The sequence below is a fragment of the Zootoca vivipara genome, chromosome 7 (genome assembly GCF_963506605.1).
Source record: "Zootoca vivipara chromosome 7, rZooViv1.1, whole genome shotgun sequence".
Taxonomy (NCBI): domain Eukaryota; kingdom Metazoa; phylum Chordata; class Lepidosauria; order Squamata; family Lacertidae; genus Zootoca; species Zootoca vivipara.
The window spans coordinates 59,909,615-59,935,055 of NC_083282.1; the positions used below are offsets into that span (position 1 = coordinate 59,909,615).

Genomic DNA, 25,441 nt, shown 5'->3' on the forward strand with positions numbered 1-25,441 from the left:
ATGAATTTATCATATCATACTATCTTACTTAGAAGCTTCTGGTGTTGCATGATAACCTGACATTCTTAGCTTTTCTTACAAAATTCTGGGGTGTCTGTCTACCATTGTGGTTCAGAGCCATCTACAGTACTTGAAGATGATAACACTGAGCTTTCCTTCTCTCTTGTCTCTGCCATTCTTAAAACTTTAAATATTGATATTTAAGAGAGATATGGTTGAAGCCTTTTTGATGTTACATTTTAGGATTACTGAATAAAATCTCTCTGGAAGCATGTATAATGACCTTTCTGAATGCAAAGGCCAGTTACTGAAATTTCGTACCTTCTGCCTTCTGTTTATCTCTCCCTAGACTGTTTCCTCTTTCTTATATTGGATAGTGTTGAACTTTAGAGAGATATTTAAATGAAAGAGCAGGGAACAAGGAAGAATGGTTCAGCAGATCAGAAGAATCTTTATTTACATCAGCCACTAGCCATAGTAAATGGCTCAGCCTGTACAGATGGGTGGGAGGTTTTGAAAGCAGGTGTCAACACCACCTTGGTGGCTACCTAGACAAAGTATGACTTATTAAAAATAATGTAAAACAAGAAGTAAGTCAGTGTGATATGTGTAAGTTGATGGGTGGATAAAGCTGCCAAGAAAGGTGAAATGAAAGCCAGGAGGTTCAGCCCCCTGTTTCTTAGCATTTATTTCCTTTGTTTAAAGGATGTTCAAAATAGAATGCTTTACAGATTGTGCCAGCAAATAGTTCTTTTTGTGTGTGTTTTTGTAGGTTCTTTTTTTACTTCAGCTAGCTGGGAGTTTAGTCATGTTCCTCCTTTTGAAGAAAGTTCCTTGGAAATCATCAGGCAGTGGAGCTCTGAATGTCAGTGCCGTAAAAAGCACAGGAATCCAAGGTTATATGTGAGGTGCATATATATTAGAAGGGGTGGTGGTGAACTCCAGGCGATTGCCAGGTTTCTGTATCAGTAGGTGAATCTACAACCCGGTTGGGTGTGCCTAGGAGTGCTGTTAGACAAAACCGAATAAAAATGGTGGTCCCAGAATCTAGCATCACTTTTCCTGTGGCATTTCTAGGGTAGCAGAGCAAATGGCACCATGTTGGCTGCCAATTTAACAGATTTAAAAAGGGGAATTATCCTCATCCTACATGAGTACGTCTGTCAGTGGCTAATAATTATGATGGCTATCTTATCTCCAGTGTCAGAGGCCAGTTAAAGGCATCAAAAGCAGAAGTGTGCTCATGTTCTCCTTGCGGGTTTCCCCTAAGCATCTGGTTGCGGGACTACCCCTACCGTTTTGAGGCAGCTGCCTTAGGTAGCAGATGTTGGGGAGCAGGAAGTGGGAGCAATATTCTGGAGGACAGAGCTGTATATTCCATGTGGCCTGCCCAACACTCCCTTAAGCATGCTTGCTGCTCCAAGTTGTTGTTGTGGAGAGCACTCTCCCATCGCCAGTATTGAAATAGGACTCAACTACTAGTCAGGCCACCTTCTGTATGTGGAATGGGGAAGGGCATCTTGTCCTTGGACTCGGGCAGCCCAATGTCTTGAGCCAGCCTTGGCTGGCTAGCTACAGTGAGAACACAAGTACTTGACTAGATACACTTCTGGTTTGATTCAATAGGGCTCTTAATGTGTACTTAGGACAGGATAAGGATAACGGCCTTTTTCAAAGCTTTGTTGGGGCCCCCTCTTGATCCAAATATAAAAGTGACTCTGGAATGTGGAGGAATTTTTTGGACCACGTGGTCTTGGGCATTCAGTTGCTTTTCCATGACTTGTGTTTTCCTGAAACAGGAGCAGAGGATGCTGGATCAGGCTGGGTTTTCTCCCAGCCCTACCTGGAGATGCCAGGAATTGAACCTGGGACCTTCTGCATGCAAAGCAGATGCTCTAGCACTGAGCTACAGCCCCTTCCCCAATGTCAAGGATGTATAGAATAAGTTTGTGAAAGAGGTTCTTTATTCAAGAAGTTGCTCTGCTTTGTTATGTGTCATGAATATTGGGGTCTGTGGAGCAGGATCTGGTTATAGGACTTTCCGCTCTGGGGAAACAAGATTTTCTTTTGCTGAGAGTAGTGGGCAGCTTTTTTTGTGTGTGGGGAGGAGCGGGAACCAGATTTGCCTTAACAAAATGATATAGCTCAGGGATGGGGTGTGGTGCTCTAGATGTTGCTGGACTCAAACTCCAGTCAGCCCCAGCCTGCATAGCCAGTGATCAGGAATGATGGAAGTTAGAGTCCAATAGCCTCTGGAGGGCCATAGCTTCCAGGCTTAGTGCTATATGCAAGAGCTGGAATGAGCCTGAATAATATATTTACTTCAGCACAGTAAGTAAAATTGTTTGAAACCACACTGGAATAGTGCAAAACCATTCTGCCCCACCCCTGTGTGTCCCAGAGTCTGCTATATGCCTTGCAACTGAGTAGCTGCAGCAATCCAGGTGGTAATTCATCAGCCTGGGTGTTCTTACCCTCCAAGTAGTGGGGTCAGCCATCTGGAACATGCTTGAAAGCACAGTCCAGGATTATAATCTGGAGCTTTTGAAACCGCTTTGGGCTCATGATTTCAGGATTTCTTCTTGTAGCAAAGACACAGCTCCACTTCAGTTGCCTGCCTTCTCCTGCAGGCTGTTTGCTAAGCGTCATCTGACAATCTGATTGTCAACTTGCTGTGTCTTCCCTGAAGACCTTCATTGCACTTTTAAACATGCAAAAGTTCCGTCAATTGATTTTGTCCCTTTCTTTAAGCCCAAGATGAAGGGTTGGAGACAAGCACTGTGGGATGACCAGAGCAACAGCATGCTTCTTAAATTGAAACCAGTGCTTCATTTTGTGGTTTAACAGGTCAGTTAAGAACACAGAAGGCAATAGGTCGTCCTCACTTTCTTAAGGCTTTAACAGAGTCCCTACACACCAATATATATATATTGATTGGGGTGGGGAAAATGGGAACCCATGCTTTCCCTGTTTAGGGAAGTGTTTAATGTTTAACAGACTATTTTATTTTAATATTTTGTTGGAAGCCGCCCAGAGTGGCTGGGGAAACCCAGCCAGATGGCGGGGTATAAATAATAAATTGTTGTTGTTGTTGTTGTTGTTGTTGTTGTTGTTATGGCATGTTAGGCATGTCTTGCTGAAGATTCAATGATTGTCAAGTGCATGGCAGACCTTTCCTTTTGTCCTGTTTGCTGCTCTGAAATTAACCTCAGTTTCCCCTGACAAGATTCACCTTTTAGCATAGTGATTCTTCTATCAGTAGCTCCGGGAGTTTAAATCAGCAACCAGGAAGGAGCTCTCCATTTCCTCTTAGTCATCCAGCAATGCTCTCCCCCTCCCATGCCAAGGACTGTGTGTCATTAAGTATAGTTACTTAGGTACTTAAGGTCTGCTCTAGAAAGCTGGGCCACATTCGAGACATCCTAGCCCCAAAGTTTTCCAAAGCAAAGATTACAAAAAGCGAAGAAAGCTGTGTTGGCCCATAAGAAAAACCCAGATTTGTATATAGGACAATACCTTTCCTATGCCACCCAAAATGGAACAAAATTGTGTGCAAGCTTTCGAGTCCTGGAGAACTCTTAATTGGAGACGAGGACAAAAGCTAGCTGCTGATGTGAAGTAGAAATATATAAAACACACACAAGCAAATGCTCTAGGCAGATAGTTAATGATATGCAGTAGTTAAAAGCCTTGCTTTTGCCTCTATATGGGCATAGGCTTGGCTTCAGCGCTTGGGGAATTTGAGCTACTTGAGTAGCCTGTTTTCTGTATATGGATAACCCTTACTTGATCAAGACAGATCTGTATTAGTTTTAAACATGCAATGCTTGTAATGCAGTTTGTTGAAAGTAATAGGTCAGACTAAAGCAGATCACATGAAAGCCTAAACTGTGAACCAGCCTTCAAGATGGTTTGGATTACAACTCCTATAAGCAAGAGCCAGCATAGCCAATAATTGGGGATAATGGGAGTTGTAGTCAAAACATCTGGAGGGCACCAGGTTGAGGAAGGCTGCTGTAAGCTCATTGGGTTCATGTGAGGCTCAAAGCAAGCAAACTTGACTCATCAGCTCTTGACAATTGTTTCTTAGGAGTGGAGTATTGCACACACTCAACGGAATCTCTTTTTGCAGCTGTCTGATGCTCAGCTTAACAAATCTATACCTAATATTAGGCTCTCACTGTCTCTCTTTCCCAACCCACTCTCTTCAGTTAGAGGCAGCAGCCTGTCAAGGTCTCTTCAGATCCCTCCAGCCCTCCCATTGTCAAATGCACCCTTGTCATCCTCTGAATAGCATTTCCACTTGATTTTAAAGTAGCTTTCTGTCAGCTGTGATAGACTAAGAATTTTAGTGACAACTCCATCAATTGGGCCACCAGGATCAGAAACATCCCTATCTTGGCAGTTGATATGTGTGCATATCTGCAAGTGGAGGCTGCTAGGTAATATCTCCCGTTGTAAGTGACTGTGGCGGGTGTGGGTGAGTGGTGCCGAAAATTTGAACTGTGAATACAGAGGGGGGGCTGTAGCATGGCCTTTCTTTGCTGTCTTGATCTTACATGCAAGCTGAAGAAGGAGAAAGCCACCTTAAAATTTGGTGCCTGCTCACCTTTCAAAATGTATTGGGTACTGAATGCACCAGCATAATGATGCTTCACTAATGTCTTGCATTACACTGTTCTAATCAGAGTTCCCAGTTGCTGTAATGTAAGTTTTTAAATACAAGAACATGTGGTCCACATTTTATGCGTTTACAATGTGTTAGCATCAATATGCAGTTGACTCCACTGCATTAAGGGTACTGGGAATTAAAGCTTTGTGAGGGGGTCTCAAAACAACTCTTGGTATAAGATTGCTTTAAATGTGAGGTATAGATGTGACTTCAGCTCCATCCATGAATGGGAGGAAGGAGCCCTTATGTTTGCAGAGTCCTAGTTAAGATTCAAGCCATAATAAATAAAAACGATTCCAATAACATAAATCACAAATTGTAATCAGCGAAATGACAAACAGCCTGTGAGCAGTAACCAAGTAGTGGAAAATCTTAAGTCAGCCTGTGTCAACCTGGTGTGCTCCAGATGTTTTGGACTATAACTCTCTTCATCCTCTGCCAACACAGTTTAGAGATAAAAATGCACTAAGTTTTGTTTGTTCCCTTCTTGACTAAAGATAATCATTTTTGAAAGGTGACAAATTTAGTACTTCTCCATATGGTCTGTGGCAGGATATATGCAGACCTGGCATGACAGTGGATGGAAAAGGAGATTCATAGCGGAATATATTTAATATATTTATTGAGGAATGTGTACTTTGCTTTTCAAAGCAGCAAAAAGCCTCCACAAAGCAGCTTGCAATACTAAACTAGCCATCAACACAGTTTAAAAACAATTAAAATTCATTACTGCAAACAAAGGCTTGCATTCAGTGTAGCACTAAGTATCTGTCCTACTGTCAGAACAAGGATTTCTGTTTGTGCAATGGGACTCGCCACCCCGTTCCCTCTATGTGCTCCCTAAATCTGTTTCCCCCACCACCACCAATCCTCCAGAACAGATTGGAAGAGGGACTCCCATTGGGAAGATGGGACAATGCTACATTGGATACAGATTGATAGTATAATAAAACAAACAGATTTAATTCTTTTGTCTTTATTCTCTCCATTGTAGCATCCATGAAGCATGGTGGCATGATATTTCACCAGAAGGCTCCATGCCTGCCACTCTGTAATTAGGACTATTGACTTCATATAGGAGCTTGTGTTTGCACCGTAGGAAGGGGAAATGAAAGGTCTGGCCCTTCTTCGCCCCAAAGGAATGGAAGAGGAAAGGGCTACTGGGAATTTTTCCACCTTGTAATGCATCCTGTGTTGAAAACTTTGCAGTTCTGTGCTATGAGAAGCTGTGTGTTAAACTATATATTTTGGCAGCTGAAGCTGACATTTAGTCATGTGCGCCTGTTCTCTCTGAACGGTGTGATTTCTTGTGACCACCTGTTTCCACAGTGTTCGCAAGCAGTCCTTCCTTTATGTCAAAGTAGCTCTATTGTGTGTTTTTTTCTTAATCAGCACAACAAAAGAATGTTGTCTCTCTTCCACCACTACCCCTCTCTACCACCAGTTTCCTTTCCAAGAAAAAGAAAGAAAGCATGACTTAGGTAGGCAGCTATCCTTCCTGTCCCACAGCCATGTTGAAGTAAGTGCCAATAACCTCTGTCCATTTAGAGGAGACACAGCCACCAATGAACTTGTGCTTTGTTATACTGAGCAACGGGTATAACGTGCTGTTTCCTCTTCTTCTGTCTGTTTTGGCACACATGCCTTAAATTTCCTGTAAATGTACACTAGCAGGATAAAAATGAAATTCTATGTGGCCGAATGCTAGAAGTCCTCTACCTGGTAACTGCAGGCAGGCAAAAGAGCTGGGGCTACTCCCTAAAGTGTTTTGCAAGAGGAGCTCAATGCTATGTAGTCCTTGAAGTAATAAAAAGGATTCAAAATATGGGCCTTCCCAGGCAAGTGACTTTGTGGTGGTAACAGCAGCAGCAGCAGCAGGAGGAGGAGCAGCAGCAGGAGTGTGGAGTAAATGCTCAGGTACTACAGTATGTAGTTGCCAGCCTTCCAACAGCAGTGTTTTGTCACTGACCACATTGTGTTTCTTGCAATTTAGAGCGTTAGATGGGCTATAATAATGTGAGGATCATTCATGCCCACTGAGGTGTGCTTATGGTGAATGTCATCCATTCCTTCTCTCCCATTGAATGCCTGAAGTGGGAGAGATGGTCATGTAAAGCCCAACAACTTGGAGGTTTGGGTGCCAAAACAATCTTGGCCTGTTCTCATAGGTAAGAGGTCAGGCTTACCGTAATCACATGGAAGACAAACTCCCCCTTCTGGTAAGCTGAATTGGCACTGCAGGATGAGCTGAAAGTTGGGTTAAAAGGTAAAGGGAAAGGGACCCCTGACCATTAGGTCCAGTCGTGACCGACTCTGGGGTTGCGCGCTCATCTCGCATTATTGGCCGAGGGAGCCGGCGTATAGCTTCCAGGTCATGTGGCCAGCATGACAAAGCCGCTTCTGGCAAACCAGAGCAGCACATGGAAACGCCGTTTACCTTCCCGCTGTAGCGTTTATCTACTTGAAAGTTGGATTAAGTGCCCCCATCCCTATGTCTGTGCTCATCAGACCCTGGGAAAAGTGTTGCTTGATGTAAATCACAAAAACGATGACAGTTGAAATCTGGGAAGGAGTGTGGAGCTATTTGCATGCCAATGCCCTAAAATGGACATCATTGGCATTTTCAGCCCATTGCCTTAATGTGTGTGGTTTTTTATATAAAAAAGTCCAAGCTCTTGACCAAGAGCATTGGGGGTTGGGGGACAACCCACTGCTATATCCAATGCTCTGTCACTGGTGCCAGGCAAGCCAGAAGGTGAGGAAGCTTCCCTGTGGCTTTTTCCTCCACCATCTCCAGTGGATTAAAATCCTCTAGTGCCATGCCCTGAAATGTTCCATTTGGGGGCTCTCCCCGGTCAGAAACAGCTTCCTACCCACTAGGGTGAAACTTGAACCTCCACAGTGGTGGAAGACACACACTCCCCACAGCACTGCTTTTCCTTACTGCTTGGGGAGACACCTGTGTGCCCCCACCCCTCAGCCAACAACATGGGGAAGGTTATGAGTGCACTGAAAATTCATTGGTTTTCATTTTCCTTGCCTTCGCCTTTTTTTCCAATCTAGGAGTGTTTCCTGGATGCACACAAATACTATGTTTAAGATGTATAATAATTTAATTAAGATGTGTCATTAAAAATAAAAAGCTGTCTGTTGCTGTTATTTACATTTTTCAATGTAAGGAAATAGCTTTTTTAAAGTGGCTGTCATGCAGCAGGAGCTACCTTATTTTCATCTTTTGCAAGGTCAGAGAGGGGAAAGGATATTACACTGCTGCTGCTGCTGAATGGGGTTGGTGCTAGTAATGTGATGTAGGCTTCTTTGGCACCCCATCTCTTTCTCCAATGCAGCATCCTCCAGATCTTCTTGGAGAGCATCACGTTGGCTACCTAACTCCTCTTTCTTTTCCCCACAGATGAATAGTTGGAGGAAAGAAAGGGGTGCCCCCCTACGCAGGTGTGTGCGTGTGCGTGTAGGAGGCAGGGTACGCACAAATTCTTGATTCTAGCATAGGATGTGGCACAAGAGTCTTGTTTGTGAATCTTCCAACTATATGTAGGTTTGTCCTGTGGCGGAGTGCTGCTTGGTTGGGGTCGAAAGCTTGTTGGCAAAAACAACTCCGTTGGCAATGATTCAGATTCAGACAGTAAGGTTCTCCTGTTGAAGTGATTGTTTTGTGGGAATATTTGTGTTGGCATAGAAGCTCTATGACGTTTTGTCACCAGGCTTGAAACAGCATTGCTGCTTCTGAGAGCTGGTGGTTGATTACTGTAGTATTAAGGAGGCACTGGGCTGGATCCAAAGAGGAGCCATAACTCTGGCAGAGCACCTGCTTTGCATGCCGAATGTGCCAGGCTCAGTCCCTGGCACCTCCAAGAACGCTGGGAATTGGCATGTCCCTGAATCCCTAGAGAGCCCTTGCCAGTCAGCATAGAGAAGCAGTACTGAGCTAGATAGACCAACAATATGACACTCTATGAGTCAGTTCCCAATGTTTCTGCCTGTTCCTGCTTTTGAAGGGCAAACCTTATTTGAAAGGAAATTTTGGGAATGAGCACAATTTCAAAAGGAACTTGTAATACGACACACAGAGTCTGCTGCTTAAAAGAGAAGGCAAACATTTTATGTTGGGAGTGCCTAAAGTCGGAATTTGGGCCCTAGCCACAACTGAGTATTCGGGAAACTTGCTGTCTGGTGTTATGCCTATTTTAGGATTTGTTTGTTATCACAGAAGGATTATGGTTGAGGATGAAATAATCCCATGTTGAGGAAACAATTTGGTTATATTTTAATGTGGGATAACTTCGGGGATGAATTAAATGTTCAGAGGTCATCTATCATGTATGTGGCAAGGCTCATACTTGGAACATTCATGTGTGCTACTGAACATAGGAAGCACGAGATGTGTGTGAATTTCTTCCCCCTTCCCCGCCTATTGGCAGATGCAAGGAGCATAGAAACTGGCTGGCTAGCACGTTGTGACTGAGTTACTTGATGCTTCCAGGCCCTTGGACTTTGACCTGCAACTTAGCATGTGGCAGGGCATAATCACAAGCCTTAAGCCTTCAAGTTGGTCCTTAGATATTAGTACTGTAGTAGCTATAATTTAGTAGTAGCATTTTATCGCTCATCCTAGGGTTGATGTTCTGTATCCTCCTGCCAGGTGATGATAAGGATTTCATCAGAGATTTGGGTGCAGATGTCTGGCAGGTGGAATGGTAATTTATATTCACCCATTGTGGTAATTTATGTGAAAATTATTTTGACTGTCTGTTTGACTGTTAGGTTGGTTGTGTGAATTGGGCAGTAAATGGAACATGTACTGATTCAGTAGCTTAGAATGTTCATAATACACTCATACATTTATTTATACAGTGGGGCGCTGTGGGTTAAACCACAGAGTCTAGGGCTTGCTGATCAGAAGGTCGACGGTTCGAATCCCTGCAACGGGGTGAGCTCCCGTTGCTCGGTCCCAGCTCCTGCCCACCTAGCAGTTCGAAAGCACATCAAAGTACAAGTAGATAAATAGGGACCCCTCTGTCGGGAAGGTAAACGGCGTTTCCGTGTGCTGCTCTGGTTTGCCAGAAGCAGCTTTGTCATGCTGGCCACATGACCCGGAAGCTGTCTGCGGACAAACGCTGGCTCCCTCGGCCTATAGAGCGAGATGAGCACCGCAACCCCAGAGTCGGACACGACTGGACCTGACGGTCAGGGGCCCTTTTACCTTTACCTCAGGTTAAGTACTTAATTAGTTCCGGAAGTCCGTACTTAACCTGAAGCGTACTTAACCTGAAGCGAACTTTCCCATGGAAAGTAATGGAAAGTGGATCAATCCGTTCCAGAAGGGTCCACGGAGTACTTAACTTGAAAGTACTCAACCTGAAGCGTACTTAACCCGAAGTATGACTGTACATGTATGTAATAAATTTGCAATGATAGGTTTATTAGAAAGAAGGAAACGCTCTCTTCAGAGTAAATGAATGGACTGTCTTGCTTTACAGCTTCATTATTGAATTATTTTAAGCACTGCAGCAATAGGAGGTTTTATTCCATTACCATTGATTAGAGCATTTCTATGTGACTTTGTATAACAATCAAATGGTGCTCAATTCACAAATTCCTGGTTTGGTCTTCAAATGCCCAACTGGGAGCAGTTCCCATAAAGGTGTGCCCTTCTCTTTTCAAGGGTATATTGCTCCCTTGCAGTGATCTTTCACAATAAAAACATAGGAATGTCAAGGAGCTGTTTTGAATTCATGGTTTTGAAAGCATTTGTAAACTCTGACCTGAAGAATTTGAAGTATAGCACTTTAAAGTCTCCCTGGAACTAAATGGTTTAGTAGTTATAATATATAGGAACAGTGTATCTACTATGTATTTTGGAAAGTACTGTAGTTTGTCTATCTACCTGTTCTCTATGGGTTTGGTCACCTCTCAAGATATTGTTGCCAAATTTTGCATTCGGGTTCTCGGTGCAGGGGCGGTCGTCTTTGTCAATACCGAAATGTCAATTTGATGTGACTTTGCCCATTTTTTGACCTAACAGGTCCAAGCTGTGCCAATTTGGACACTTCTGAAGATACCACCGCTTTTGGTGACTTTGCCAAATTTGGTGTGACAGTTCCAACCTGCACCGACTTGGATGCCTCTCAATGTACCGTAAGAAACTTGGCACAAGGTTCCCTATGTGGAGGGGTCAGTCTTTGTTTACAACTGGATGTCACAAACCATTTTGAATCAAGATGTTGGACCAAATTAGCCCAAATTAAACATAACCCCCCCCTCTGCATCAGGTTGGAGTCTTGAGTTGTTGTGTGTGTCCTACAACTCAACAAAATTAAAAAAAAAACTATTTTCTTGTCCGTAGAATTCCCGGACAGTGCTGGACACTTCCCGCTAGCAGGTTTATAGAAGAAAGTAAACCCTGAAAGTAAAATGTTATGTGGTTGTAATGTGGCTATACGAATAGCAGGTGGCTTTATGAGGCTATTATGGAAAGAGCTGTTAACTCATAGCAGTTTTATAATTAGTCTTGCTGCTTACTGTGACAGTGTACAAATCAACTCCCCGATTTTCCTATGCCTGTTTGATCAAGTCTCGGTTTGTTGCAGTCTTGTGCTGTACTCACAAAAAAGTTCTTCTTACACTGCAGCTACTGTTAGGGAAAGAAGCAACGCCTAGGAGCCACTCAGCAGCTCTGTTTGCAACATCATAAAGCAGTTGGAGCAGGCCAAACTCAACAGGATCGTTGCAGAAGCACACCAGCAAAAGCAAATATTGCTGCTGGCAATATATTTATATATATTAAGAGGGGTTCAGATTGCTTACTTCTGCCTCACTCACCTCTACAGCTTGTGCTACAGCAACTAACATGAGGTATAGGATGAGGTAGGCACCCGACTGTCTTCAGAGATAATAGAGTTGCGCCTTTGGGGTTGAGGTCAAAGCACTGGAGAATCACAGCACCTGCTGTGGCTGCAGACACTGGTAACACGTATCTGCTGCCTCCTGTGCTGCTTTTGATGCATTAACACCACTGAAGTGACCTCTTTGGGGTGCAAGCCTGGGTAGTGTGTATAGAGGTCCTGGGCTTCCTCGACAACAAGACCCCCCTCTTGGCCTAGCTGATGTGGTCCAAAGAAAGCAGAGCAATACATTTGGCACCAGCTTAGCTGCATAGGATGAGGTTGTTTATAACTACCTCTACTTAAAGGGTAGCCCTTAATAGGATTGCCAGATTGTGGTGCAGAGGGACGACCTAGACTTTTAGCAGCTGCTTTGACAGATGCAGCTGCTCATTTCCCCAGTATTCTGGGCTTAGAATCTATCCCTGCCATGCAACTTTCAAAGACACTTGAGTACTTTGATCCCAATCAGTGCTGTTGCATTCTCCTTATTGGTGATTAAATGGACACTTGCAGTTCAAAAGGGTGGTGATGGGATATCATTAGACAGATTTGCTGCCTGCCATTTTATTGTGTCAATGAGTTCTTCCACAAGACCCTGATTTATCAGTAAAAAATACTATGGAGTTTTGGGAGAAGCTTTTTGTAACAGTGGCTCATAAATGAATGTTTGCCTTGAAAATGACAGTCTGTTCGTAATGGGTGGATTAGTACTGGTGTGTAATAGGAGAATTTGTATTTCAGGAAATGGGTCATGGTAACTTCTGGATCTGGAATGCAGGGCATTTACTTGTTGAGGATTAAAGATTTGTTTAACTTTGTTTGGAACTCCAATGCAAAAATATACAGAATGAGGTGTGTTGTAATGCTTCAAGAATCTGCCTTTGTCTCTGAGGGAAAGTGAGAAAATGTCTATTTGTTGTGGGGTGTTTTTCGTAGCCCTGGCAATTTAATGGAAGTGTTATTTAATGTGCAAACAGTCACTTTAAAATGTACATCTCTTGTCAAGTCCTAAAAGGCTAGCAATTTAATTCCTTAATACTTTGACTTAATGTAATGTGTGTGTTGTAAGCAGCATGTGGGGGAGGCGTATATTATCTATTTTTGATATTAGATCCGGTAAGCTTATGCCCAGGGCTAGTTCCAGGTTTCTGGGGGCTGTTGGGCCCAGGGTATCAGTAGTCCTCTTCCCTACCCCTTCCTTCTTAAACAAGGCTGACTAGAGAAGAGTGGTTTGTTAAATTTGTTTCCTATAATGTCCAAACTGGGTAACTGTGGGTCAAGCATGCCCTACAAGTCACAGTTTGATCTGCATTGCAATCCTAGTTTCCAGGAAGCACTTGAACGATGTTTTTCTGGTTTGGATGTCATGGGACAACTCCGTAGTGTTGATTTCTTCTGATTGATCATACGTTACAAATAAAATAGTTGGTCCCGCAGCATTGATAATTGAATCTGTCACTCGTCTGTCATATACATTCTTTGAAACCAAGTACTGAAATTAAGAGCTTTGAAATTCAGAATGCTGGGAGATGCATTCAGTATAATTCTTAGAGATGGATGGAATACTGCATGCAGATTCTCCCCTTTGCTAGGCAGTATGGATGTTAGGTAGATTGTCAGAAACTTGTCCTAGGTACCAAGATGATCATTCAAGTGTAATGCACTTTTAATGTTACATTTATGCAAGAGCAAGTCTTTGAAAGTGATGTCAGAAGCAAGCCTGGTGCTCCGAACAGGAATTCACGGTTTTGATACAAGAAGAACAGCAAGTGGTGGTTTGAAGTTTCCACAATTGTTACCTGGATTTCTGGGGAACTTGTAATGAAAACATGTAGGCCTAAGAAGGTGCAAAAAGAGGGTTAAAAAAAAATAAAAATAAAAAAGTAGTAGTATATTTTATCCACCCACCCATTCCTGCTGTTTTATATACATAATTTTATTTGTATGCCACCTTTCTACAGTTCAAACCATGCTTAAGGTGGCTTACAACACGAAACAAATGCATAACTACATCATAACAAAAGTAGTCATAAACAAGAAATGAAACATTAAAAATACACAACCAAATGGAAAATTTCCACATTTATCACAAGATCTAAAATAAAGATGATAAAAAGCAAAAATACTACAACAAACCCCCTCCCCCAAATCACACACACTCAGCCCAAGACCGTTCACCTGCCTCAGCCATTGTAGCTGGAGTCAGTCAGTGCCCCTCCCAGGCCTGGCACAAATAGGCCTGCAAGCCAGGAAGCAGGTCTTCAGGGACTCAACAGCCAAGGTGACTGAATTCTTCTTTCCTTTGCAGTTTCTATCACCTATTTGTGTGCAATTAAGAGTGACAAACATACACTATGAAGCAATCAGCCAGGGGCTTTCAGTCCTTCAATTATAAATACATAGATGGGGAGTCTAGTTTGCAAAGGAATCTTTTACTAAACTATAACTGCACTCTAGATAGTGGCATAATTTCAGCTCAAAGGCCTTTACAGCCATAAAGAGAATTTCTAAGGCACTTGTTTCTGTAAATATCGAAGAGAAAAGCAGTAGTGTATCATGAAGAGGGAAAAGGCTGACTGTGCAGATAGAATCAAGAATTAGAAATAGCTCATGTGGCCACACACTTGACTTCAAGTGAGGGCTTGGATATTTGGTACGCTTCCAAAGGCTTTGTATATTTTAACCCAGAATGTACAAAGAGCTTCACAAAAGCAGAGTGCAATTTCCTTAGGGCAGGGTACTTGTCTCTCTGATAAATAAAGATGCAGTAAATAGATGTGGATTATACAGCCCTTAAGAACCAGCATAAGATGAGCCATGACAGCAGGCTATTAAGAAACATATAGAACAGGCATCCCCAAACTGCGGCCCTCCTGATGTTTTGGCCTACAACTCTCATGATCCCAAGCTAAGAGGACCAGTGATCAGGGAAGATGGGAATTGTAGTCCAAAACATCTGGAGGGCCGAAGTTTGGGGATGCCTGATTTAGAAGAAGAGAAGGCTGGCTTTGGATCTGAGGCACAGGAAGTAGGTAATAGGACGGAGTTTTGAGCATAAATGCATTTTGAAGTAGTGTGTGGGATATCTCAACTCCCTATGACAGAAGGAAGGGAAGTTAAAGAAACAGGGCAGGCAGGAGATAGGAGCTCTCCCCCTGAAATAATGTAACTGATTAAAGTTAACTACTTTATTTAATAGTATTGAATTGATTTATATCCTACCCTTGGAGGGGGAGAACTATACAAGGCAACAGAAAATGATATATTTATTACAAGCAAATTTATAACAATATATATTTTAAAAAACCTTAATTTAAAACAAAACCAATAAACCCAGGTGATAACAATCAAAGTAATAAATAAATCTGTAGCCAGATCGAGCACTAAAGCAGCACTCAGTCCAGTAAAACCAGAAATTCACAACACATATAATGTATGTCTTGTGGTACTCTTTTAGCCTGAAATTCATTGCAAAAGTCAGAAGTGTTCTGATCCATATATTGGTATAAGAGGTGTGGAATTACATCAGTTTGCTTAAAAATGTGGACCAAAAGAAATTCTGCTCCATCCCTGCATGTTACCTTCATCATTTTGGAATACAGTAGTTTTTCTAGGCACATTTCATAGCAGGAAACTCTACCTTATTAGAAGCTCAGTGGATTGAGTCCAGTATATATGAGACCTTGTATACATTTTATCATGGTGGTGTTCCAAAAGTTCTGCGTTCAGGGACTCAAGGACCCAATTGAGTCCCTTGCTGAAGATCAGCAGGTTGCAGAAGGTTCTGAGACAGGTGCTAGGTTCATGTAGGGCACTTGCCTCATCTTAAGGTCCATAAATAGCAACAGCCTAGAGGTCCCGGGCCCTAAGGAAGTCAGATTGGCCTCGACCAGAGCCAGGGCCTTTTCAAAACTGGCTCCAACCTGGTAGAACACTCTGTCTCATGAGATGAGGGCCCTGCGAGATCTGATTTCTTTCTGCAGGGCCTGTAAGAAAGAGTTGTTCTACCTGGCCTCTGGCCTGGAACCAGCTTGACCGCCTCCTCCTCTCTCCTTTTTCCTTCTGTGATGGAACTCATACAGTGGTACCTCTACTTACGAATTTAATGTGTTCCGAACGCACATTTGTAAGTCGAATCCCATAGGAATGCATTGGGAGAAAAATTCATAAGTCAAAGCAACCCTATCTAAAAATTCGTAAGTAGAAAAAATCCTATCTAAACCGCATCCAAGATGGCAGATGGAGCTCTGTTCGTAAGTAGAAAACATTCGTAAGTAGAGTTATTTGTAAGTAGAGGTACCACTGTATTTGGGGACTTTTTCTGGCCCATGTAGGACCAGTCTGGATAGTTGGCCTGATGAAGATCTGACATTTTCTTCCACAAACAGTTTTTGATTTGAGTTTCTATTGAAATGAGACTGCATTTTAATGTTGTATTTAATCTTGTTTCTAAGCTGTATTTTAATCAATTGCTTTATATCCAGTGTTAGCCACCCTGAGCCCGGTCTTGGCGGGGGAGGGCGGGGTATAAATAAAATGTATTACTATCACTACACACACACACACACCCCGAACTGAGAGTTCAACCTGCAACAGTGCCCTCCTGTAGCGGCACATTGCAAGGGACGAGAGGTCTTGGAGGATGAGCTGTGATGCAGGGAAGCTTTTATGCTGCTGCTGATCTTCTGAAGCTGCTGTCCTGTGAGAGCATGAAGACGTGTACAAAGCAGTCTTTAAATTCAGATGCTGGTGTTTGATGGTGTCCCGTTCAGTAAACTTAGATCAGGAACTTTTCAGTTATCAATAACTGAGGTTTTGTTTGAAATCTGTTGACAGCACCTTGGCAGCTGACTAATGTTAATGATTTTGCATGCTGATACACATGGACAAGATAATATCCTAGCCTAGGCAGATTATTGTTTTGTCCTATTGGAAATAGCAGTGTGGATAAAATCTGTTGCAGAAACGGAACCACAGTATGCCAAGTATTAATCACAGATCTTATTTTCTGTCTAGGAATTCTTGACAGTAGAATTGGCAGCAAGGAGCCAGCATGTGCTGGCAAATTCTTGTCTCCTGTAAAGATTTAAACGGCACATTTTCAGAATCTCTGATGGATTTTTTTTAATTAATTTTTTGTTCTATTCAACTCCCGCTACTGCAGGAAAGATGAAGCACAAAGTAGGGAATCGGGGTAAAAATGGTGGCCTGTGGAGTATATGTGTGTTTTGAATTTTAGTGAGGTTCCTCAAACTGATGCCCGTTCACATGTTTTAAACCTGAGGAAGGGCAATTCATTTGCTTTGTTTCTTTGACATAGAGGATAATTTAACTTCAGATGCTCTGGAGGTCACATGCACCAGAAGATAATGACTTTCACAATTCTCTGTGAGACGTGAGGTCGTTCAGGTGGGTGTGGAACAGGCAGGACTGGGATTTGTGCCAGACCTTATTTGGCCAGTGGGCCAGAGATTCACCACTGCTGCAATAGGGGAAAACCAGAGCGAGCTTTTGCAATTTCATGAAGTTTCATTTTGCCTGGAGTTCCAACAGAGCATTAACAATAAAACCCCCCACCACAGGACATTCCAAGAACAGTAACAGCAGAGTTCTCTTTGCACTGGATTATTTCTGTTTTATGATACACATGTATCAGCATGTTGCTACAGCATGTTTGGTGGTTTACATGTAAAGACACAACAATTTTCAAGTTTGTTGACTATTATCCTTTAAAAAAAACAATGGACAAAGCTTCACCATGCTCCACTGTTGCATTTTTGTGAACCGTGGAATTGCTCAGCAATATTTTTCCGCATGCAATTATATAGTTGAAAGTAATGCACAGCATGCTCTGCATTGTCCACTCTAAATAATTGTCCCCGAGTTGCCAATATTAAAGCTGTTTCATTAATAAGCCACCTAATTATAGCTTTTCTTAGAAACCTGCAAGCTGCAGCAACTGAAAACAAAAGTTAATGATATCTCGAGGCCAGTGTCTGACGTCCCTTGTGATCATAGTTTTTGAGGCCAGCAAGGATGGTGACTGTTGCCTTATTTGACCTCTTTGCACAGCAACACGAGCTGTGAAAATGGCCTCGGCAGTTACTGTCAAATTATTATTATTGATTAAATTTATATCCCAACCTTCCAAGGGAGCGGAGCCCAGGGTGGCAAACAAATCCACAATTTAGGAACAAACACAAAGCATAAACATAGCAAATGCATTTACTGTAAAGGAGTTGAAAGACTATTACAGTTAAGAACATTCTAAAAGCAGTTGAGGTTAAAACCACTCTTCCATCCAGTGATCCCAGGGTTGGCAGGAACAGTATCCTTCAGTCACCGAATGCCTGGATAAACAGGAATGTTCTCAGATTCCTCCTGAAAGTTAATAATGATGGAGGCGGGCACATCTCAGGGGGCATTTCCAAACTGGAGAATCTTCTGCAGTAGTTAGTTGCAGTTTGTTAGTTGTTTAACAAAAACGAAGTCTGTCATGTTGCAACTCCATCCCATCTCTAGGAGTAACTTGAGAATGAGCCTGAAGACTTTTTGCTGTCTTCAGGAGTCTTTATATGAACTAAAAGCCACCAGCATTGTGGAGTCCAGATCTGTTTTACCAGTGACTTCTGTATCATGCCACTGATGATTTCTCGGCAAACATTGGTTGTGTATTGAGATGCATATAGTTTCCTCCCTTTTTGCCAGGGTATCTACAGGAAGCTACCCAGCCAGTTCTTCCTTGGTGGGTATGCTTCTCAATACTGTACTAATATTCTGCTTCATTTTCCTGTCTGGGCCATCACAAGCTTCACTTCCCTTCCTGCGTACTGTCTCGATCTCTTTGTGCACAAGCCAGCATTATGCACACTTTGAATTCTTGACATTTCCTGACTCTGGCTCCCGACTTCAGTCTCTTGAGTCTGCTTTGGCTAGGTTACCAGTTTTTAAAATGTTAACAAGTTGAACTATACTGTATATTTCATTTCATGGATGTCATGATTACTTCAGCATGGTTTCTAAATACAACACATTTTCAAATGTTTTTGAGAGTAATGCTTGATCATATTCCTGTTTAAAAAGAGTCTAGAAAAAAAGTAAATTGCTTTCCCTTCGGTTTTTTAGTAACCTCAAACTCATATTTATGGTTGCTTTAGATAACACTTGAAGCTTAATTCACAATACATTTAAAAAATCCAAAGGCTGAACCTTATGGGAGGATCAAGAGCTTTGTGGTGTTTGTCATTTAAGTCTTGGAAAAGGGGAGCGAAAATTATATGTATGTTTGGTTCTATTTGCACAAGGATCATTTTGTAACAAATATTTTCTGTGAGCCTGCGTATTTGCTTGAAAAATTTTGATCGACAGGAGCAGCTCAGTTTTCTAACTTGATTTAAATTAGATTGCTGTCTGTTTGAGGGAGCAGCATTATTCAGTGCCCTGGCCAGCATTTCTTCCTCTGCTTGGGCTATCTCATCAAGTTAACGCTAAAACAAATTGAAAAGATTCATTCAGTAAGTAGGAGTTTTGGTATGAGGAGTTTCTTCCACCCCCACTCCACCCCACCCCCCTACTTTTGGACTCTCTGCATATGACTCAGTATCGCTGACTAAAAAACTTGCCGAAAAATGCATTAGCTAAGTGAAAAGTAAGCTGCTGAGCTTCCCACTAGTGGACTTTTTCAAAATGTTCTCTCTGATGTTACTTTTAACTTATCTCTAGGCCAGTGTGGGTTTAAAACAGGCTTACAAATAAGAGGAAGGGGAGGGGAAATATTAGTGGCTCATGGAAAGTATGTATTGAGCGTATATTATGGATATTTCCTCTCTCCTGTTACACACTTTCAGGTGGAATAGACACCCATCCTCTGCATTTGAAAACTCTGGTCACACCCACCCCATAAATTTAAAGCTGCCTTATACTACTTTAGCAGTTATTGCTTTCCCCAAAGAATCTTGGGAAACTCTAGTTTAAGGGTGCTGAGAGTTACTAGGAGAGCCCTCATAGTGCTACAATTCCCAGCACACTTAACAAGCCACAGTTCCCAGGACTCTTTGGGGGCAGCCGTGTTTGCTAAAGTGGTATAAGAGTGCTTTAAATGTATTGTGTGGATGTGACATCTGATATAACCCTAATTGGAAGTGGTTGCAGAACAGTTCCTCCATCCCCCTTTCTTATTTTATTCTCAGAAAAGCCTTTGTAGGACATTGCCAGGTTGTGCAATATAGGAACAACTTGCTTCTGTTGGTGGGTTGCATATTTCTGGGCTGCTGAAATCTCTCATACAATAACTCTTTTGAATCCCCAGCCCTGATAATTCTCTTAATTATGCAAAGTTAGCACATCAGATCAAAGACTCTTTTTCCACCTACACCACACACTTAAAGCACATGGCTTTCCCCAAAGAATCCTGGGAACTATAGTTTCTCCCCCAACAGAGCTATATTTCCTAGCACCCTTAATAGACTACAGTTCCCAGGATACTTAGGGGGAAGCCAGATGATGTAAATGTGTGGTGTGCATGTAACTTCAGAAAGAAGCCTCATCTCTCGTGCTAGTTTGCATAGGCAGAGAGGTGTGAAGCTAGGGGAGAACATTCAGACATGCAATCCTACCCACATGCATATCTCAGGTGGTGCAACCACTTATCCTGCTAAATATTTGAATTAGATACATTTTCCAATCACAGTAGCTTCCAATGCTGTGATATATCTCAGGTAGGTTTATATCCTTGGGCTTCTCAAGCATTGTACCCAAACGTTTCATAAGAGGGAAGCTATTTTGAGTTCCTGGATGACAACAGCTCTTCACAACTATATAGCTGCTTATCTTCAGCATATTATCTTCCAGCTCCCTGTTTACTTTTGGCTGAGCTTACAGCACCTCCCATGGCAAGTCTAGAGAAGGTGTTGGTCTGAAATGAGATAGAAACTATGCAGATACGAGGAGTTCTCATGTGAGAGAAATAAGAGTTTTGTGCAACAAGAGAGATTGTTTGTTTTTGTGGTCAGTGACATCTTCTCTCTGCCTCTCTGCCCCCAAATGCATATACACGTATCAGTCGAAAGAATTCTGGGCCCTCATCCCTCGAGATATTATTCTTGACCATATTAATCAAGGGATTTTGAGTGGGTTGTCCAGCTGCTGCTGTTGGCTGTAAGAAAAAGGAAGTTCAAGAGTCAAACAGATACGGCTTTTTCTTTTCTTTTGCTTTGGGATTGACTTGACAAAATTGCTTTTAAAAACCAACAACAAGCAAGACATTAACCATTTAGAGAATTGAGATGACATCACCTTTCTAGTTAGATTGACAGGTAACCTTGTTTTTTAAATTAAGATACCGAGTTCAGTATTCACATGGACTTTGTACATGCATGAGTCATTATCTATATCTTTGCAATAAAGTGAAGGTCTTGTATGACTTGGGCATTTTATTGTCAGTATGTTCCAATACATCACAAAAGGGACCTTCTTTCCATAAACGTACTTGACTTTCCATGGTCTTCTGTAGTATGTCATTTAATCATTGTTATGATGGTCCATATCTTATCAAACTAATCAGCTATGGTTGGAGTGCTGTTTTGTAGGTCCTTGCAGCTGTCAAGAAGTTGACCGTTTCCAAATCCATGCCTAAAGTTAGCAGTTTCACATAACCTGGTATTAATATTTTAGGATCAAGTGAACCTTGATCATCGTAATGTGTAGAATAGCTTACTTAAGCCACATAGGTGTGCTATGCACTTACGGTGTGCAACTATGGGCAATTCCGACATAATGTACCTGGCTCACGTTGCTCTCTGCATATAGCACAATGGCTTAATTGATATGGGATAATCTGATAAGGGTGTCTGAGAATGGAGAGTGCTGAGTTGTTGAAACCAAGCTTGATGACCTTCAAACACCTTTTAGCCCTCCGTGATCAGAAGCTTGCTTTGAGCAAGGCAGTATGCATGCACACACTGAGAGAGCTTTATTTCTGAAGACTGAGGCAAACAGTGCTCCTGATATATTCACTGTTGCCGTTTACTGTTGGGGCACACCCAGGCTTCCTTTTGCACCACGCTTTACAGATCCAGGTCCACTGAACTGGAGCAAACGGTAATTCGCCAAAAACTCAATTGCCGCTTATGCCAATTCAGTAGCAAACGTGGATTTTCCCACCGGGACAAAAAAACATGCAAAAAACGCTCAAACACAGAAGTTTAAAGCCTAGATATGTGCCTTGAAATGTGGCACCAAAAGGCTGTCTGGATCGAGCCCATTGTTAAAGGACTGCCATTCATTACCCATAATATTTTTAGATGAGATTTATATACATGATGTGGCTGATCACGTTGCCAAGATCAGGATGAGTTACCATCTTAACATAGGTGGTGTCCAGTCCCTAATTAATCTGAACTAGAAGGTTTGTTGCTGATACCAGAGGTTTAGAACCCCCTTTGCAGATTCTGTATAATTGTGAGCTACTTCATAAGTTTAACCATGTTGGAGAGTCCTTCTGTACCTTGACATACTGCATCACTACAAGCTTACATACCTACAAGCTTAGATAATGGCTCATTTTCTATGATCACAGTGGGCAACCTATAAAGCCTTTCATCAAGAAAGATGCCAGGGCGGCGCTCTACCTGTTCTTTGGTCCTGATTTTTTTTTTGGCAGTTCATCAAAAGTCTCTTTAGGTTTACACTTAATAGCCAGGGTTTAAGCCATAAATGATTTTAATTTACTTGTTTACTTGCTATTTTGTATCTTTCCTTGCTTTAAGACTGTTCCTTTTCTGGCTTTTTGGATGGGGAAGCATACAATTTCAAAGTAAATAGCTGTTCTTACTGAAGGCAGATGTTTTATACAGGGAGTCTTTAAATGCATTTGACTTGTTTGCAGTGGGGTGATAAAATATTACCATGCTTCTCTTTGGTGACTCATCCTAATAATCACTGTGTACTGGGTGTTGACTTTTGTGATAGTACTTGTTTTGCCTTATCATAGGTACATTTTAAAGCTAAATGTGGAAGTGACTTTCCATTCAACCTTGAGCTATTCCGGTTAATTTGTTAACCTATTATGCATAACCTTGAAGGGAGAATCAAACAATGTCTGTAGATTGATCGGTCCATAACAGCTTAAGCTACACACTTACTTGGCAATACAATGTCCATTTGTTGCTAATCTTCATCGTTCAGAGGTCAGGTTGGCACTCCAGCCCTATGTGTAGTGGGTGCCCCCTCCCCAACTCTTGCTGCATTTCAAGCTTTCAGTGTAAACAGTCTGAGAAATTAATCCACGGTGAAGTGTCTGTGTTAGGGCTGGACGATATCTGGTTTTTAACATCAGCTAAACTATGTCTGAAATAAGAATGGAGCCATGTAGAGGCATTGGCTGGCTTCACGGTTTTCTCCGCATTGTGATGTTTGCATAGGAAAGCAAGATTGTTTAGCTTGCAAAATGTCCCATGTTTCCCCTTTGAATCTCAGGAGCAGAGCATATACTTTTCAGGCCAAAAGTTCCAGGGTCAATCCTTGATATCTCTATACAGGCCTGAAAAAAGGCTCCAGAGAACCTTAAGGATGATGTAAATAAGTGCTCTTGCTCTGTGTTGTGTTTGCTGGATTGTTTTATGATATGAGTTTAGTTGCCTTGGCTGAAATAGCGGGGAGGGGGATCAATAAATGGAGCAATAGCAGAATTAGGGAAGCAAGGGTGTTAGCTTGGAAACCCTGACGACATTTTTGAATGGTATTTGGCCTTCCAGTTAAAAGATCAGAATAGCTTGATAAAATAGACTGATCTCAGCTCAGCTTTGTTTTCTCTTGATTGAGTTAGGAAGGGGTGTTCTCATTCTTTGCCTTGAAGTGAGTTCAGCATGACCTCATGCACACACAAGTTAACTGACTCTGTTGCCACTACTTTCTTGATCTTGTGCAGTTAATCTGTATCTCTGGAATATAAAGTCTTCAGAGGACCCTCCAGGCAATTAATCTCTTCACTTTCCTTGCATTGGAAATGGTCACCACCGAGTGACCAATATGTTTGTGAACTTTCCACACTTCTGTGGAATAGATCTGTGGGGTTTGTGCCGCCTCGTTTCTGATGATCTAGATGCCACAAAAGGTTTTTCCTGGGTTGCATTTCTTTCTGTTATTCATCACCTTGCAAGTCAGCAACCTTCATTGGTTGTCCTTTTTCTGTTAATCTTGCAGAGAACTTCATAGAGAAACTGTGTAGTAACACCCAGAATTTGATGAAGCAAAGTACTGTAACAGGATAAAATGAACATGGCAGCAACTCACCTGTTGGTGAAATCTGCTACTTTGTAGCTAATATTGATACATAATGCAGGCAAACCAATAGTTATACTTGGACAGGGTAAACTTTATTCTTCCTTGGCTCAGAAGGCCCCTCAACGAATCATCAGGATAATTGCCGTAAATTTATTACCACCCTTCACCAGCAGATCCCACGGTTAGTTAAAACAGTATAAAATTCAGAAATGAAAACAGATGAAACAGAATAGTCTCAGGAATAGAGTGGACCCTGTCAAAGGCCAGCATTCTCAAAAAGTTGTGTAGTAAAGAAGCTGGAAATCAGATCAAGTTTTTAAGAAAGAATGGAACTCATTTATAGTATATTTACAAAGTTATTATAAACAAATAAAGACGTTAGTGGGGTTAAAGCAAACAATGTGCAGTAAAAAAACAACAACAACATATAAGTAACATAGAGGGTAAATAACAATGTAGTATAATTTGGATATGCAGTAAATTAAAATATAAACAAGGAGCCACAGAAAAAGGGTGTGGGGAGTCAAAATAAGAGAATGATTGTCTGTGATTTAAATTTATTTTTATTTTGTATATTGTAAAAGCTTATAAATAAAATAAAAAAATAAAAATAAGAATGCCTTGTCCCATACCACCACCACCCAAACTTCTGAGCAAGGTAGAACTACCAAGAAAGCCCTCTACTGATCTTAACACTTAGAGGATCTAGGGCAGCCTTTCAGATATTTAGGACTAAGCCATTTAGGGCTTTACACACTTGCTTGAGCTCCTGAATTGGGTCTGGAAACGAGCTGGCAGCCAAATAGCCAATGCAGCTGTTTTGTACAGGGTTTATATGAGTTCCATAGGAATCTTCAGCCAATATTGTGGCTGCTGCATTTTGTGCCTGTTGAAGTTTCTGAGTTGTCTTCAAGGGCAGCCCCACATAGAGCACATTGCAACAATCTGATCTGGAAGTTACTGGAGCATGGAATACCATGGCTAAGTCATCTCTTTCCAAAAGGGGCTGTAGCTGGCAAACCAACCATAGTTGGAAATAGACACTCCTAACCACCAAGGCCACCTGGAATGTTGGAAGGCCAGAAAATGCCGTGGTCTCTTAGCTTTGCCATGTTTGCATTGTTTTTGCTAAAAATCACAAGTCACTTTGAAATGGGGGTGATTCATTGGTAATTTCCTTATAGCTATGTAATTTGCTGTTTGTAGGGGAATGAGTAGCAGATGCCTTTGGAACGAAGAGTTTCAGTAGTTGCCTTTTCTCTTCTGTTAGCTTTCCCTATGAATGGAACATGGTGTAGTCTCAGGGCCATTAATTCATCACATTTTCTGCCGTGTGTGTGTGTGTGTGTGTGTGTGTGTGTGTGTGTGTGTGAACAGCAAGTCCTGAGTTATGTTCTTGCTGAAATCTAAGTGACACTGGACAAGTTTCACTCTAGGGATAGTTGCTACTGAGGTCCCCTGTGATATGTGTGTGTGTGTGTGTGTGTGTGATTTACATATAGATGATTTTTGACTTAATTTTTAGCATATCGTTTCCTTTGGTACTAAAACGCTAAAGCACATTTTAAGGGAAAGGATATGG

At 41.9% G+C, this 25,441-nt stretch overlaps 1 protein-coding gene and 1 non-coding gene across 5 annotated transcripts in view; one reads left to right on the forward strand and one right to left on the reverse strand.

The window, feature by feature from the left end:
* Positions 1-25,441, forward strand: part of RAP1A (RAP1A, member of RAS oncogene family) — a 95,984-nt gene that overhangs the window by 18,223 nt on the left and 52,320 nt on the right. The window lies entirely within an intron of this gene.
* On the reverse strand, positions 1,845-1,916 carry TRNAA-UGC (transfer RNA alanine (anticodon UGC)). Its single transcript has one exon. It is a non-coding gene; the product is annotated as a tRNA-Ala (tRNA).